The sequence below is a fragment of the Pteropus alecto genome, unplaced genomic scaffold (assembly GCF_000325575.1).
Source record: "Pteropus alecto unplaced genomic scaffold, ASM32557v1 scaffold86, whole genome shotgun sequence".
NCBI classification, from domain to species: domain Eukaryota; kingdom Metazoa; phylum Chordata; class Mammalia; order Chiroptera; family Pteropodidae; genus Pteropus; species Pteropus alecto.
This window is the reverse complement of record NW_006442109.1, coordinates 16827597-16839675: the sequence shown is the minus strand read 5'-3', so window position 1 is coordinate 16839675 and position 12079 is coordinate 16827597. Positions and strand designations below refer to the sequence as shown.

Genomic DNA, 12079 nt, shown 5'->3' with positions numbered 1-12079 from the left:
ATATGTCAGGTAGATAAATATGTCACAGTTCTTGCTCAGCATTAAGGACCTACTACAAAGAACCACAATTTCCCAGCCTATGAGACTCATTATACAAAATTTTTGTTAAATGATCATATAAATGTCTTGGCAAAACTCTAAAATTAATATTCGATTTACAAATAAATGACCTGTCTATATGAACAAGCTATCTGCTGCCTGTGACTATACAGGTAACTTTAAGATAACCTACTTCAAAAGCTTCAGGACCATAATAGCTAGGGACCTAAATTCGTAACATTTGCCAACACACTAAAAAGTTGGAAATCTTCATATGCAACTAGAACCATTAATTTCAGCCTATAGCTACTTAATGTTCAAAACCACAAATTTTAATAAGTTAATTTCTTTATAAAATTTCATATTTAAATACCTGAATTTTATCACATTTTAGTTGTGGGTCTCTCCTTCAATTATATATGGGTTTATTGCTTCCAAAGTAGGTTTCTGTTTGTGTGACTTGTCTTACAATGCCAAAGTAGATATCATCGTTCTCTGCTTTTTGAATCATGTTACAATTAATTTCCATGATGAAATCAATAGGTGATAGATACTAAGGTGATAGAGTTTTAAAAATGACTCTCCTTCAAAGACTGTGTGTTAAGATAATGAACATTAAATTAAAATTAATTTTTTAGTGTCTCCTTGAGATAGTTGGAAATTCTTGAACTCACAAAACCAGAGTTGGAAATATTACATTGTTACTCATAGTTAAGAACCCACTTTGAATCCTTAAAGCTCGATTCACTTGGGATTGGAATTCTAAAATTAAAGACCTCCTTTTCAATATGCCACTAGTGACAAAGACTAAAGAATTATTTATAAAATGAAATAGAACATAAACCATAGCTTTAATGTTAGTGGAATGATATGAATGCCTGATCTCTTGGAAAATTTGTGAGAAGAAAAAGTAACAGATCAAACTTTTCTGAACAATATTTCAGCGACCCTGTGTCATCCAAATCATACTGCAGGAAAAAAAAAAATCTTCTAAGTATATAAGCAACACTGTTGAAGTTTGTTAATGTTTCTTACAGCTCATGTTAATCTTAGAGTAAATTTATAAGTTAGATGAACTTTATTTTTGTTATACTTATTTTGAATATAAATTTTTACTATTTAAAATGATTATATTTATTTGTTTTGTATTTTCCTTTTTATGTTAAGTTAATCATATTTGGCTTTGGTGTTGCTAACTTCTTGGTTATGAGTGCAACTTCCAATTAAAACATTGTTTTTATGATGAGAAAGAAAGATTAATTTTATATAGTGGTTTATTGGATTATTTTATTGAATAACTAACTTTTGGAGTCTGGGAAGATGGAGAACTTACCACTTACCATATTCCTCACATATACTTTTGTATTCTACTTATAGCCAACTCATTTTTAAAAAGGATTTTTTTAGAAATTAAAATACAAGATGTATGTAAAATGAAAGTGTTTTTTTTTAATGAAAATCCTATAAGACACTTTATCCAAATGTTAATTTTTATATGTTGGTATTTTTGAATTACATACTTATTTCGCTCTATGAGATTAGTAGTATGTAATTTAACCATGTTGATAAATTGTAGGTATGTGTGTTGTGTTTATATGCGAGTTTAAAGTTATATATTATGTGTTTTATCTAGTTTATAAAAGCTTTTTTTAAAAATGATGAAAAGGATGTGGTTCCATAGTGCAGCGGTTAGCACGTCTGCTTTATACCAGGTCCTGGGTTCGTACCCCAGTGGAGCCATGGCCTATGGTCTACGGCCATGCCACTCTGAACAAGCCCAATGTCTGATCTCGGAAGCTAAGCAGGTTCAAGCCTGGTTAGTACTTGGATGGGAGACCACCTAGGAAGACCAGGTGCTGTAGGCATAAATAATAATATGTAATAAAAAAATAAATAAAAATAAAAAAATGATGAAAATGTGGCAGCATTGCTTTTACAGCCACATTCCAGAAGGCTTATAAAGCTAAAATTTCATCATGAGAAATACTACTGAAATGAAGATCTTATATCATCTTATATAACAAAATGATTTCTAAATGCTCAGCTGATAGCTTGTAAATTCCAGTATAATGAAATTGTGATCTGCTCTTTAAAATGAGATTTAGCCAGGAGTTAAAAATGGTTAAGATTTATTGAGTGATTTCTGTGTGCCAGGCACTGAGCTATGTGCTTCATGTGTATTATCTCATTTATCTTCATTATAACTCTGTGATATACTATATACAGAGATAGAGAAAGGGATGGAAAGGGAGGAGAGAGAAATGCAAGGCACAGAGATTAACTTGCCCAAGGTCACACAGCTAATATGTGGTTGAGTCAGAAACTGAATTTGGCATTCATTCTTTACCAGGTTTTAATGTTTATGGTTAATAAATGTTTATAGTATATAGTGTACAGTAAAGTATAAAGTATAGTGCTGAATTAAACTTTAGATGTTGAACTAAGAGCTTAGACCCAGAATTGCAAGGGGACTTGACTGAAAGCTGTGGCAGTGCTGGAGCTATGACTTGGTTCTTCTGGCTCCTAGCCTAGTGCTCTCTTTTTATGTGCAGACTCTATAGTTGTGGTTTGGGAAATTGCTTAATCTTTTCCCTTATCAGATAGTAAACAGATCTATATCTAGTATGTAAAACACCTATGCTATAGTGTATGCTACGTACACTATAGCATAGGTGTACTATGTGCTAGGTCAAATGCATTGCCTTTATTGTTTAACACAGTGACACTGCATCAGTTGATACCTATCAATGGGTAAAAGTAAATTTTCAAACAATTAAAAATTCAGACCCACATTTCCATTTTTTAAAATTGTTTATAGAAAAAATTATTTAAGATATAGTTTAATGTTAGATACATAAAAGCTGAAACAAAAAATAATAAAATAGGAATTATAATTAATTATGTTAGCAATCTCCAAAAGTGAATGACCATCTTTGATAAGTAAGTCGCTTGGAATTAATTTTTTTTCTCTGTAGAAACAGGTGTACAAACATGGGCAAGCATGAAATTTCTACCTGAGTCAGTAGCTGAAGTAGAGTGTTTTCTTTTCCTGGCTATTTTGGAGCCAAGTCTGAGCTGCAGAAGCCAGAGATCTTTTGGAGCTTTGAGATTCCCACTTCATATCTTTGCTGGATATTCCATTTCAAATATCAACTGATGTAATTCTTCATAGAATTCTATACCTTACCACCAAAAGTCTGAAGTGGTTACTTTTGAGGGGTTTTTATGGTGATAGCATACTCCAGTGGCTGAGATGCTAAAGGAATCCATGAAAGCATTTATTAATTAAAAACAAGAATTAAATATGGCAATGATTCTTTACACCAGTGTTGTTCAGTAGAAATATTCTGTATGTCCAATACAGTAGCCACCAGCCATGTGTGGCTTTGAGCATTTGAAATGTCACTCGTGAAACTGAATTTTAAATTTCATTTAATTTTTAATTACTTTAAACATAAATAGTCACAGACATATTCTTGAAAAGAACACACTCTAACTACACAAAATGCACAATGAGAAACATCAGATCACTAGCAGCTAAAATACTAGACAGAATATTGAGGGATTGTAGAAACTTTAGAAGTTATCAAATCTCACTTAATTTCTGAAAGAATCTAATTTTTCAAGTAGAATACTGTCTTCTGAAAATGGTCACTCCAAGAAAAGTAGAAAGAGACCTAAAAAAAGGGAGAATATGGATATACTTAGTTTTATTTTTTAAATAAACCAAAAACTTCAAATGCCGTATTTTAAAAAAAGATTATACATTCAGGAATCTTAACAGAAAAAGGGAAGGGTTGGGACTCAGTCTAGAAAAAAGGCAAACAGAAAAAGGGAAGGGTTGGGACTCAGTCTAGAAAAAAGTGGCCTACAAATCAGATCAGAACTAGGATTAAAAAAAATTCAGGTCCTAAAAGGGGCTGCCCTAGCTATTTCCAAGAACAAGGCTCAAAGAGCAATTAGCCTAGATTCTCCTGTCCACCTCCTAACTTAAAGAAAAAACTTCCTCTTCTGAAGGTAGGTAATCAAAGAATTACCACTTTAATTCTCAAAATAAGGAGAAATCCAGATCGATTCCTTAAAACCTACAGGGGATCAGAATATGCCACCTCAAATCTATCACTTTGGCATAAGCACTGCTTTGAGCTGAAGACAAATAAGAAACAGAAAACACAGAAAGAGCTCTCTGCCCTCTACCTATCTATCTAAAAGCAGGACAAAATTGTCCTATTATGAAGGTTTTCCCCCGTCCCCTCTCCCATACCAAAAGGAAAAATTACCATTATCATTGGAGACAGAAAGTCGGCACCAAGTTGGGTCTACACAAACAAATCTTACTAAAATAACTCTTATCTTTTATTAGTTTCCTCTATATATTTATCCACCATCCTTCAACTTATCACTCCTAGGAGACTAAATTCCTTTTCCTTTGTCCTGCCACTTTACAAATTTATCATCCTTTGTTAAAATGGTAAACGTAAGCCCCCGTCAGTGTCTGAACACCTCTTTGTGTCTTCATTTCCTTTCTATAAAGACCACTATGAACATAAAAGTTAAAATACTAACATCAAATAAAATTTGTGTACCTCTTCTCCTGTTACCCGTTTTTTAAGTTTAATTTGCAGGTCCCAGGCATTTAATCTAAGAGGATAAAGGAAATTTTTTCCTCTATTACAAAACAATTCCCCAAGTTAGTAAGCTCAGTCAGATTTTCTAATGACAATATACTTCGTAATAAAAACAACTGAAACTTTAAAAAATAATACTTAATCATTTTCTATCTAACACAAGGCACAATCCTCAACACTACATAGAATATGAAAAAGTTCCTACCTCAAGAAACTATCTAGTAGGGAGATTATGATAAATACATAAGTATTATACAAAACAAGGAATGGGAGCTATAATAAAAATTAAAACTGCTATAGCAGAAGTTCTTGATAAGATATTGGGGGAACCATAGAAATAAGAAATGTGCAAAATTTTGTGAACACTTGTACACTTTCAGAGAGCATCAAATTCTCATAAGGGTCTATGAATCAAAAATGCTAAGAATTTCTAGGTTCGGGGATTGAAAAAAAAATCACATCTAGCTGAGGAATCTGGAAATGCCTCCACATGGAAGAAACATTCATATTAATCCTTAAAGGAAAGATGTTTTTGTTAGTGTTTTTTTAAGTAAAAATAAATGTTCACTGAAAATGATTCAAACATACAAAAGTAAATGAGGTAAAAAGTATGAATCCTTATTCCCTCCCCTGCCCTATCCCCAGTCATGCTCATGAGAGTTCGATGTGTGATGCAATGGATAATAACAGTGACGGAAGATAGTTAAGGTTTTAGTTCAGTGGTAAAAAGGGCATTCATATGCCTTACATGTGTTAACGAAGGGCAATATTCATAGCAACAATTTAGACAAACACCATACTATGTGTAGATTAAATTTATAAATGAATAAATAGTATAATGTATGTTAAATAACAAACAAGGCTTTCAAAGATTTCAAAAAGCTAGAATTTTGTATTTGCTCAAAAAACAGCATGTGCAAAAGATCTATGGCATAGCAAATATAAGAGACTGCAAAGAAACCAGTGTGAATGGAGAAAAGAAGCATGGAGGTATATGGTAGTGTGTAAGACAGGAATCAAACAATGCAGGACCTTAAAGACTATGTTTAAGAATTCTGTCCTTATCCCAAGAGTAATGGAAACCCACTGAGGGAATTTTAAGCAGGAACTGATATGATCAGATTTGTGATAGTTTCAAAATAACAGAATTTGAATCTAAAATCAAAGAGATGGTGGTTTTATACAATCTGTTCTAATTCAAGCCCTACTTAGAATACTGTGATTATGATTCTTTGGACTGTAAGTAACAGAAAAACTCTACTCAAAGGGGCTATGCAACAGAGAATTTATTGGCTCATTTAGAGAGCTAGCTACTGGCACAATTCAAACAATGGTATTTAAAACTGGATTTTTCTCTCTCCATGCCCTGGCTTTGCTTCCCCATGTTGATTCTGTCCTCAGAAAGGGTCTCCTATTGTGAATGATAGTAACAGTTCTAACCTAACGCCTTCCAAATTTTAAGTTCCAGGCAATAATAAGAGGACCAGCTTTGACCGAAATTGATTGGCTTTGCTAAAGTCATATGCCCTTCCCTAAGCCGATCACTACTGCTAAGAATCTGTGATAGGTTTAGTCCTAGATCACATGATACCAGAGGTAGAGACCCAACCACAAACAAAACAAAACAAAACAAAACAAAAAATCCACTATTAAAAACTAGAGGAGGGGGATAGTTCCTCAAAGGAAAATCAAAACATGTTATCAATGTTAAGAGTGAATGGATATTGGGTAGCAAAAACAACAGATGTCCACTACAAGAAATTAGAATTAGAGCTCTGTCTAGGTCAAAGGACTAAATATAAATAACTTCGGAAACATGAAGCTGTGGGGCAAGGGTGGTAGAAGTAAAAGCTGTTTAGATATTTTAAAGTTTGTCATAAGAAAAAAAGAAAGAGGGTGACTTGTTCTTTGTAGATCAAGTGACAACAATAACAATACTAGTAATATTTATTTATTTTGAATAAATGAGAGAACTTCATTCTTAGTATTGAGCTTCAACTGCTTAATTCATTATATACTGCTATACGTTATAAATTATAATTATACTAACAATTTATTGCTACCATTAGGTAATATTAATTAAATGCATATACGATTTCATCTCATCCTCGAAAAAAATCTATGAAATTGACCCTATAATTATGCTTACTTTACAGATGTGGAAACCGAATCATACAAGTTAAGTACATAAAATAAGTAACACAATTAAGTGATAGAGAAAAAAATTCAAACCCAGGCACTTCAAACGTCAGAGATTTCAGCTACACATTATTTGCCGCTACCAAGAATAAGACTAAAATTACAGGGAAGCAGATTTCATCCTAATATAAGAACGAAACAATTAGCAGTTAAAATATCAGCAAATGAAATGAACTCAAGATATAAGATTGCCAAAAAAAAAAAAAAAAAATCCAAGCATTATGTAATTGAAAATGGTCACTTTCAAGATCCCCAAGGATCTTTCCAAGCCTAATATTATAAACATATCCACCCAACACAAGCATGTGAATTTCTGCCTAGAATGAAAGGAGAATTTTTATTATTTTATTAACAAAAGAAAAACTGCCCTAATTGAAAATGTTGAATTATAAAACTTCATTTTGCAATTATCAATAAAACATTTTGGTATACTCAAATATTTTCTAGAAACTTTCAAGTACAAAAAAATGAACAAAGCAGTTGGGTTGAAACTCAACACCAAGGATGAAATTCATGTTTATTCAAAGCAGATAAATTCCTGAAGAAAAATAGGTGATAATTTTAAATAAAGAATAAAAGCTGCATTTTAATAAATAAATCTGTTTGATGGTTTAACTCAGAACTCCCAATGTTAGCAAGATCTATAAAAATTTTAAAGATAATGTTAATAAGCAGAAAGCCTTTGCAGATAGATACTTCTTGTGTCACCTTTCTTTCTGTAAACTACTGGTAGGTTAACTTAATACACAAGAACCCAGATAATTTTTTAAAGTCTTCTGTATTAATTATACTTCAAAATGACAGAGTAAGGAGACCAGAATAATACATGTTGTATATTTGTTACCAATTATAATATCTGTATTATGAAAGATGTAACAGTTTATCAGTTGTCACTGTTGTTTCCTTGTAACAAGATATGGAATAAAATGTAGCAGAATAATCTCCATATAAAAATAAAGCCTGGGCTTCAGTAGACTGCATAAGACTACAAATCAGTCTAAATCGAAATAGTCATGAAAAGTATCTACATAAAAGGAATCCTTCTTCAAAACAGGGTATAGGGAATCTCTCTTTGCACCACCTTCCACTTCAAGTAAAATCCCCTGCTGATCTTGATCCAAGCTGCAGACAATTTGCTCTGGATACCACTGTCAGTCAAAACTAAGCTGAATCCAGCAGGCACAGCTACATTTTCTTCTGCACAGTATTCCGTTGAAGGTATCCATCTGAAGATCCCAACAACCCTCATAATTAAATTACCCTTTCATTTTCCTTATCTATTTTAACCCAATTTCTTGAAATATTCTTAGTAATTTTCTGTATGCCAACAGACTGGTTTTCTATCCACCTCCTCCTCCTCTTAACTTCACAGATTCTCCATATTCTCTTCCTCCTTGGATAATGTAAAATCAGGTTTCTCATAAAGTTTAGGCCTCGGCCCTATACAAATTGTTCCCTAAAAGACAGATCTAACAAATTCTACAGTTTTAGTTATCAGTTCTCACTAGTAGTCTATAAAATCATAAAATATTAAACTCCAACAATGACTTCTCTTTTAATTGCTGAAAACTGCTATATGGATAACTTAAACTCATGTCAAATTCAGTATTTCCAAAAAGTGAAAACAACTTCCCCACAAAAATTAGTTCTCCAGCATTATTTATAATAGCCTAAATGTGGAAACAAGCCAAATGTTCATCTACTGATGTATGGAGAAACAAAATGTGGCCTATCCATATAATGAAATATTATTCAGCAATTTTTAAAAACTGAAGTACTGATGAACTGAAGTACATGGATGAACTTTGAAAACACTTTGTTAAGTGAAAGAAGTCAACCACATATTGTATGATTCCATTATAGCAAAGGTCTGAAATAGGCAAATCCAGAGACAGAAAGCAGATCAGTAGTTGCCAGAGGCTGGGGAAAGGAGAGAATAGGGAGAGACTGCTTAATGAGTAATGGGTTTCCTTTTGAAGAGTTGAAAATAATCTGAGATTAGGTAAGTGTTGATGGTTGCCCAACATTGTGAATGTATTAAATGCCACTGAATTGTACACTTAAAAATGGTTAAAGCAGTGAATTTCATGTTAACCTTACTTCAATTTATAAAATTAGTTCTACCTTTGCACTTCTCTTTTCCTACAAATGAAAACTGTCATTCTTCTGATCCTGTGTCTTTTGAGTATTTTTCAATGTCACTCTCTTTTATTCATCATATCTTATCAATTCCCCAGTCTTATAGAGTATTCTTTCAAAATATTTCCCACAACCACCCTTGCCTTTCCATTTACGAAGTACTTGTTCAGGCCCTTACCTCACACCTATAAATAGCAGTAACAAGATTTACTTTATAAGATTCACATTATACCTAGTCTTTACACATCTGGATCTGCTTTCATCTATTCAATACATAACCACCAAATCAGCAATTTCCTAAAACAATGCTTTCACTGAATCTCTTATCAATTCCAAACTCTTCAGTAACTCCCCACCAATCTATGCATTGCTGGGTTATCCTAGGGCTAAAAGTTTCCAGAATGCAGTGAGGTAAAGAGTTGGCCAAATGCTCTAGGAGCTGGTGCTTCCACCAGTGGCTGGTGCTGCCAGGCTGCAAGACTAGTCCTGTGCTATCTAGCCCAACAGAGAGAACATACATAACCACAAAATGGAAAGACTGAGAGGTTTAAATGTGGGAATATCAAGGCATCACATTTACAAAATGACAAAACATAATCTGGCACCCAGTATTTCAATGAATGAAATGAACTTTTTCTGAGACTCAATTTCCTCTACAAAGTATGGATGATGAAATATCACTCAACTCAAATAAGTAAGGGTGAAATGTAACTGTGAAAAATTTTGTAATCTCTAAAACACTACAATAAAAGACTAGAAAGACAACTCCTGTGTTATAACTTCTGAAATGAACACAAATCCTAATAAACCCAGTGTCAAAAAAAGCATTGCCAATACTCTTTACATTTTTCTATTCAATAAAATTGGGAGATTATTATTTTTCCCCATGGAACTTAATAAAGCCATTTCCATGTTGTATTTTCTTTATGAGGGCCTTTCTATCAGCAGTTATTAATCCTGTAGAGTTGACAGATAATCTTACTCCTTGAATAGGAAAAGCAAACTGAACGATGAATGAGTGAAGTAAACAAAGCAGGAAATAGGGATTAGGATATACCTAAAACCCCCAGATCTCTTTCAAAGCCTCTCAACCCACTCAAGGTTTTGCTTCTCAAACTTGCCAAAGGTAATAATTACCCACAAAATAAGGAGCGCACAGGGGGTAGAGCTTACAAGCAAGGAGCAAATTATTTCATGATCTAATGATCTTTGCTTTGGTTAATAGCCCTCAAGTGAAAGGCATTCAGGCAGTTGTTACATTGAAGAAATCCCAAACCTGGGAAAAAAAAAAAAAAAGTGTGGCTGACTAACATCTAAGGATGGAATCTTCACCCTTGAGTCCACAAACCCCAACTTGAGAAATTTAATAAATATATATTAATTTACCTTTAAATGACTGTAATAAACCCATTGCACTTAATGTTAAGTATTTTTATGAAAAATAACTTATTTTTCCAAAACAAAAAATTTAGAATGGCATTTTTACATTTTAACAAATCTCATTAATGTCTTAATAAAGACAGATGGATTTTCTAATCTGCTTCTGCACTCTATTGTACTACATTGTTCTGTTGAAGTGAGGAAAATTCAACCTCATGAGATAGGTAGGTGGTAAAGAGAGGACTGTAGAACCTCTGAAAGCATCTCAAGACCTCAGGATCACACTTAAAGAACTGCAACACTGGATAAACTGAGTCAAAGCTTTTATTTAAAAAAGGGATAAATTATTATACTAGCTATATTGGCTAGTCAAAATTTTAGACATACACAGAAAGTAATCATTTTAAACTCAGAATATTCGAGTGATGAGCACAACACTAAGAAGCATTTCTTAAGCAGTTATTATGTATAAGGCATTGTGTTTAAAAATGCAAAGCAGCAAAGCATATGTCATTCCAAAAATCACATATTATCATGATATACTAAACCAGAAAAGCCAAAATACTTGCAATAAAAATAACTGAAATAAAAATATTTTTGGTTTAATTCAGTTCACCAAGAAGCCTAAATATTATAATCTGATCCTATAGGGTTTGTTAATCATTTTTTACTATGGAGGATCTCTGAATGTAAAGTTTGGAAGGAAGAGAAGAAAAAAATGGTAACAATGAAAATATTTTGGAATGCAAACCTCGAGGAATAACTTTCTAAGTACTATCTGCATTCATTAGAGATGCAACGCAAAAGGCTGACAAACCTATCATGGTACAAGGAGTGGCAGACAGGTTTAATGTGTTGGAGAGGGGTGGAACTCTCTATCTGTCCAAATTAACCATTCATCTTCAGTATACTACAAGTCCATAGAAACAATTTTTGGTTTTTTCTTTATTGAGTAGTTCTTGTGGTAAAGATTGACATTTTATGACTTTTATTGTTTCCCAAAGATCTTCAAACAACGAAGAGAAAATCTATTATTTTTAAATAGAATAAAACTCATTCTGTATATTCTATCTTATAATTATTACATGAGTCTGCAGAATCCTTCTATAAGTCTAAGATACATGATGGGATCTTAGTGATTTCATTTTTCCTACGCTTTGAAATATTTTGCTAATTTCGTCATTCTAGATGTTTTTTCACCTCTGCTCAATTATTCTTAAATATGCTTTTAAAAAACCTATAGTAGTAAGTAAAGAGAAGATTTAATTGCCTAATAAGGATAACCCAAGAGAGAAATAATCACTAATGCATTATCCTTTCTTTTTTAAAATGTTCTTGTACAAAATATTGCATCATCTTTCAAAAAGGTAATAGAAGGCTGAAGACATCATCTTTCTCGTCTGTATTAGGAAGGAAAAACTTCTACCTTTTAGATTGTAATAGCTGGGGGTCTATGACTTAAACTAACAAAAGACAGATTAATAGGAGAAAAAGCACACCATTTTTATTAATATTTACATGGGAGTTCACAGAAAAGAAGTAAAACTCAAAGAAGCTTATATACCATTTTAACAAAGGAAAGGGGATTTGGGCTGCGAGAGACAATAAATCACAGGAAAGTAACTACAAAATATATGGGCAACTAATTAAAGATAAGGTTATTTTAGTTAGGTCTGTTTATGCAAACTCATCTC

General features: G+C 32.7%; 1 protein-coding gene across 4 annotated transcripts in view; it reads right to left on the bottom strand.

Moving 5' to 3' along the window:
• The window catches only part of ZNF280D (zinc finger protein 280D), a 238466-nt gene that overhangs the window by 84636 nt on the left and 141751 nt on the right, over positions 1-12079 (bottom strand). The window contains exon 1 of one of the 4 annotated variants that reach the window (XM_006920333.3): positions 3054-3272. The exons of the other annotated variants lie outside the window; for them this stretch is intronic. The gene's annotated coding sequence lies outside the window, so the exon portion shown is untranslated. Of the gene's footprint in view, positions 1-3053; positions 3273-12079 lie in introns of those variants that run through there. 4 annotated transcript variants of the gene reach the window in all.